General features: G+C 51.9%; 1 long non-coding RNA gene across 1 annotated transcript; it reads right to left on the bottom strand.

Moving 5' to 3' along the window:
* Window positions 1-2,646: 2,646 nt before the first annotated feature.
* On the bottom strand, window positions 2,647-3,340 carry LOC122893957. The gene is made up of 3 exons (XR_006381730.1): window positions 3,256-3,340; window positions 2,809-3,049; window positions 2,647-2,759 (listed from the first exon to the last, which is right to left on the bottom strand). It is a non-coding gene; the product is annotated as an uncharacterized LOC122893957 (long non-coding RNA).
* Between the last annotated feature and the right edge of the window lie 2,660 nt (window positions 3,341-6,000).

The following is a 6,000-nucleotide window of genomic DNA, read 5'->3' as shown; positions in this document are numbered from 1 at the left end:
CCAGACGGTGTTATGCAAATCTGGCTTAATAGAAGAGTGGACTGAGTCTTTATTTTAAGCAAAGAAAGGCAGAGGAAGGAGAATAATAATACCCTTCAGATTTGGGCTATAAATACCACCGTAATAGGGCTGGGAGGGAAGGATCTGGGGACTTCAGGGAGCTTGAATGGGCTGCGAGGCCTGTGGCTGGTTTGTCAGGGTTTTTCTCACATGAGGGCAGTAGAAGCTGGGACTGAGTGACTGTAAGGGGCACCACGTGGAAAAGCCTGAGGACATAGCCACCACCACAGGGCAGCCCCTTGGCCACCAAAGAAGGCCAGGGCAGCTGTCAAAGATTAAAACACTGACAGGAAAGCCACTATAGAGGAGTAAAATGACAAGATGGTCCCCAAACCGTGGTGGATGCCCACCCAAAATGGGGTTTTCTTTTCCCCCAGGAGGAAAGTGCCCAGCTTGAGGGTCGCCCGACAGGAGGTCCCTACCTGTTGCTCTGTCTCCTGAGGGACTGCTCTCCTCAAAGGCAGGGATTCTGTACCAGGTCCGTTTGCCTTCCAGCCTGGCTCAGGAAATGGTTCTTGGACTGAATCCCGGGATGCTGTCACAGTTTCCTCATCAATAACATGGGACTTGAAGCTGTAACACCCACCTCACGAGAGTATATGGTAGATACTCAGTAAAAATTAGGATCTGTCCTTCAGTTCATTGGTGACCATAGCATCTGCACAAGGGGGCAGCCATGTCTTTAAGAAGCGGAGTCATGTGAGTCAGTGACCCTTTGAAATCCTCACTGCGATTTAACTCCAGAAACAATGTGCCCAGGATGTTAAAATTAAAGATTTGACTGAAACACCAAGGCACAATAGATGTGAAGCCTGATTAGCAAGTGCAGGCTTTATAAATTTTAAGGAATGGGTTCCAGGATGATTGGACCCTTTTCCAGTTTGAGGGCATGAAAAGGGGTCCAGGGACACCTGAGTGGCTCAGTCGGTTAGGCCTTATGCTCGGGTCATGATCGCAGGGATGCGGTTTTGGAATATAGGTGAGGTTCAGTAGGGTGGGGTCTGGAGCTGATGGCCAAGAGTCTTTGGTGCAAAAAAAGGTGATTTTGTTCAAGCTTGGGGAGAGGACCCATGGGCAGAAAGAACGGCTACCCCGGGATTTGACGGGGTGGCTGATTATACACTTGAGGGCTGGGGAAGGTAAGGGAAAGGGAGGTTTCAGAAGAATTTTCATGTATTAAAGAAGACTCCCAGGACACAGGAAGACCTTGCCATTGTCAAGTTAAGGTTGTTTTTCCCTCTGGCAAGGCAGAACAGGATCGTGAAGACAGTTGGGAGCTTTCAGGAGGAATGTCACAAATATCCCATGGGGACAGGGTGGGGGCAGGGTGTGGGGGGGTTGCAGGTTGTCAGCCTGTCCTCAGCTTTGCCTTCTGCTTCCTCATCACCTCATCACTGGTGAGTCCTGGGATCCAGTCTTGCCACCCATTCCCCCCACCACCCGTGGCTCAGCAGGGGGGAGGCCTGCTTCTTTCTCCTTCTGGCACCCTCCGCTCCCCGCCTCACTTATGCTCTCTCTTTCTCTCTCAAATAAATAAATAAGAATCTTTAAAGAAAGGAAAAAGGGGGCTCCAGATGTAAAGAGATGAAAAAACATCTGTAGAACCATTCTTTTGGAGAGAAGTATGGTGGTGCAAGTTCCTTTTCTCTGCCAGGCAAGAGGAAGGGGCTGGTGCCTCCTTTCCCTAGAGCCAAGAGAGAGGGAGCTGCCCTGGAACCCCTTGAAGAAGCGGTTGTTCTGGGCCAGGTCCATATGTCCTGAGTGTCTCTGGACAGGGCACAACCAAGAGGATCCCAAGGCCAGTGTGGGCTGGTGTAGCTGGTGTTGGTCTGTCCAATAAGGCCATCTAGAACATGCTGGATTGTACCAGAAAGAAACTGGAGGTAGACCGTCTCTTGGGCCTGAGGAGAGCGCTTCCTACGGATACATCTGCCCAGTTTGCCCTTGGGCTATAGACTATCCGACTGAAGCTGGCCTGCGCTGACAAGCGGAGAAAATTTGAACACAAAAACTTAGAGGTTTTGCTTTCCTCTTAGACTGGACCTTCTAATGAACAGATGGAGAATGGAGATTTACAAGGACACAGGGCCATTTCTTACCTGACAGGGAGCACGAAAGCTCCAGGCCTGCAGGAAGGCAAGGAAAGCTGATCCTCATGGATACACTTCACAGGGACCATGGGAGACAGTACATAAGGTTTTATTTTAACTTTTCATGGGTTGCACATTCACAACAGCAGCATCTTATGCACCGTGGAAACCTCCAGACCCCTGGGTGTGCCAGGTGATATGATGGCAGAGCCTACAGGGACACGTTCCATGGTGGCAGAGCCCTTTGCACCACAGCCTGAGCTGCTAAAGAACCCCACTCCAGACGGGCAGCTTTCCAAGTCACTGCAAAAGGGGTCAGAGCAGTATTGCCCTTTTTTTTTTTTTTTTAAGATTTTATTTACTTAGATGTCAGAGAGTGAGAGAGAGTACAAGCAGGGGGAGCGGCAGGCAGAGGGAGAAGCCGGCTCCCCACTGAGCAGGGAACCCAATGCAAGCATTGCAATCCCAGGACCCCCGGATCGTGACCCCAGCCGAAGGCAGACACTTGACCCTTTGAGCCGCCCAGCCATCCCACAAGCAGTATTCCTAAGTGAGGCGTATATGCTGCCTCCAAAACCCAAAGATGTTCCTTAGGCCCTGAGCCCCTTTCTCAGCGGTGGGGTGCCAATTTTAGTATATGTGCTGCCGAAGCGAGCACCTCAGCGGTGGGGTGCAAGGTGCGATTACCTGTCCTTTATCTTGAAGGGGGTGCTTTGGAACGCCGGGGCACAGCACCAATAAAAACTCCACCCACGCGGCAGGCGCCGAATCACTCACAGGGCTTCTTTCCCAAGGGCTGGTGATCGCGCGCCTCACTGGGGCATCCAGAGCGCGGGCCACGTCCCGCTCTGCGGGTCCTATTAGCATCAGGCCCTGAGTATAAGGCCAGCAGTTGAATTCTGTGGAAGGACAGAAAGATCAAAACTCTGGAAAATCATATTCCGATGGGGAGCTGGAGAGTTAGTACAGCACCCGCCCCTGCCCCCCACCGCCCCCGCCAGACAATGAATGCTATTTCTGCCTTCCTTGCAGTAAAAGTGAGCTGTTTTTGACTCTCCTCCGTGATGGGAATTAAGAAAGCATCTATCAATTATTAGCTGCTTACCGGACGCCAGGGGCTGGACCGTCTGTTGGAACAGCGATAGCCCGTCAACACGCAGCAGTGACTCGGAGTACCAGTAGCCCACCGCGGCCCCGCACAGTCCACCGGGTCTCCCCCGCCCCGCCCCCGCAGGCAATGAGTCCCGCGGGAATAGGATAGGGCCCGCCCCCATTTCCTTTCATCCTGGGAGTGATCGATGGGGGCGCTGTTCTCCGCAGCTGCTCTTGGCCCATACCCATCCCTTCGGATTCACGCCGGTGAATGGAGGGGGCAGTTTGAAGCATTTTGGCTCAGGTTCTCCTATCAAAACCCTCCTATCGGTCAGGCTCTGGGTAGAGAGCTACGGGGAGGGTCTGTGGGTGCACTGAACCCCCTGACAGGCGGACTCTGGCCGGAATACCCTTGACCTCCTAGCTCCACTAAACCAGTCTCCAGCCAGGAGAGCATCTCGCCCTTCAGATATTCCAACATCACCGTCATCTCATACCCGGAGTTTTAACCGGGATGTGGGACGCAGTGGTGCCCAAAAGATGTGAGAATTCCACCTTCTTCGCTGTCTAGATACCCTTTGGGAAGGTTCCTGAATGTTTTATTAAGTAATGCAGGGTCTTCCTCAAGGGGGCCCAGCCTACCCTGCAGTCAGTAGGTTCTGGCTCTGTGAAATGACTTAGACCTAGAAAGGGATGAGGGCCTTGCTGTCCATGATGCCGGTTAATTGCCTTCTCCTGGCTTTTACCGTTCTGGAGCTCGGTAATCCCTACTGATATTAGGGAGCCCCAGTTTTATGGCAGCATCTTCTGTCAACCCTCACATGTTCAGAGCTTCTCTAGGATGCTAGTGGCCCCTCTCCAGTAGCTCAGCATTGCACTAGTGAGCATTCCTCTGGCCTTCCTGAGGACCGTGGTCCAGGTCATGGGGACTCCAGGCTCGTATAACAAACCCATGCGAACATGGCCTCCTCCCTGAACCTTCTGACCCCTTCGTTGAGTCTCTGCCAGGGCTGTTTCAGGATCTCCACTTCCCGTACTGTGGATTCATGGCATGAGGAAGCTTTGAGGAGCAATACTTGCAATGCACTAGGGCACGTTCCCGGTGCCAGTGCCGTGGCTTTGAGCCCAGAGTCACAGCTGAGTGCTCCCATGCACGGTGCTCCCCTTCCCAGACTGATGTCCAGGCCCTGCTGGTCCAACAGCCTCGAGGCACCATCATCCCCATATGCCTCCCATGTGCCTGTGAATCCATATCACCCAGGTCTCGCAGGTCTTTCGACAAATAGGCGATTTCCTTATGGGGCAGCGACTGTATTTCTCCTACTCGGACTGTCCTGACACATAATCCTCTCTCTCTGGTGGTCATGAGTGTGGCGGAGGTGGGTCCTGAGGATGACCATCATGCTGCGGGGCACCTGCTTCAAGAGCACTCTGCCTCAGGTAAGGGGCAGGGGGCTGCTTCTGCCTGTCCAGAGGGTTCAAGGGATTCTAGGATTTCAAGAGTTACATTTACCCAAAAGGCCCCATTTCAGCTCTCAAGGTCCTACCTTTTTCCCTTTAGCATACTGACTTCGATATGGAAACATTTTCAAGGGTAGACACTCATTCTCTTTAATGAGTCTGCCACCTTTGGAGTTAGATTCTGGGCCTGATTCTCAGCACTGTGCCCTGGGACTAGAAGAACCAAACATCTCCTTAAATACTGCCGAGGATGTCTTCTGGTTTTGTGCATGTCTTGACTTTACCGTTGGCCAAACTAAGTTTTGCATCCTTTCCCCCCCAAGACTTCCAACACAGCTAACAAAAGGGAATCTGCTCAAACTCCATACCTTAGCCTCATACCATACAGGCCACAGATAACCACTTCCCTTCCCACCTGTATCACATTGCAATCCACACAGGAGACAACCGAGTAACTGTGATGCTTCTGTAGGTCAGGGATTCTCTCCATCCCACTTACTGTCCCTGCCATCTGGCTGGCAAGTGAATCCCTCCATATATCCCAACCCGAGGGTCTGATTTCTAGGGCTACTTCTGACACCAACTCTTTTCACCTGGGCTCCCCCTGAGACCAAAGCTTGTGCTCAGGTTCTTTATTTGGGAAGTGATCCCAGGGAACAAAGGAGTGAAACAGGGCAGGAGAGAAAACCAATACAAGATGCACTACTGAGTTGGGCCAACTCTGCGGGTCACTTCTACAGGACTTGCTTAATCTTGCAAGACCTTTTGAGGAAGCTTGGGAAACACATTCCAGAAATCTCCACCTGGACACTCTCCACCTGGAGGATGAAAGGGAAAAGAATTCATCTATTGTTCCCTCCCCCCAGCTAGTCAATGGAGGACCTACAGGCACCAACTCCCCCAAATTTCCAGGTTGCATATATGTAAGTGTGGAGGGGATCACGGGACGTCTCCCAGGACAGGAAGTGGGAATGCAGGGCGTGCCTGTGGTGAGGGTGGGGAGGGCACGATCAGCTTGCACCTGTGTGAGGTTGTCCACACCTGCTCAGACCCAGTCATGCAATAGAATTAGAGTTTGAGGATTTTACATGGGGCACAATAGGTGCCCAGGACCGTCTACCCAGATGAGGACCAACCGGCAGAACTGCAGAGGCTGATGCTTCAATGTTAATTTCACTGCAGGTGGTCCAAGCATTAGGACTCCACTTGTTTCTTCAGGAATTGCCCCCAGAGCAGTATAGAAACTAAACAAGGAACTCAGTGACATATTTAGGTTTTTTAAGCTAAAACAGTATTC

This window comes from Neovison vison, chromosome 13, assembly GCF_020171115.1.
Source record: "Neovison vison isolate M4711 chromosome 13, ASM_NN_V1, whole genome shotgun sequence".
NCBI lineage: Eukaryota > Metazoa > Chordata > Mammalia > Carnivora > Mustelidae > Neogale > Neogale vison.
The sequence above is the reverse complement of the archived record's forward strand: the minus strand, read 5'-3'. Positions and strand labels throughout refer to the sequence as shown.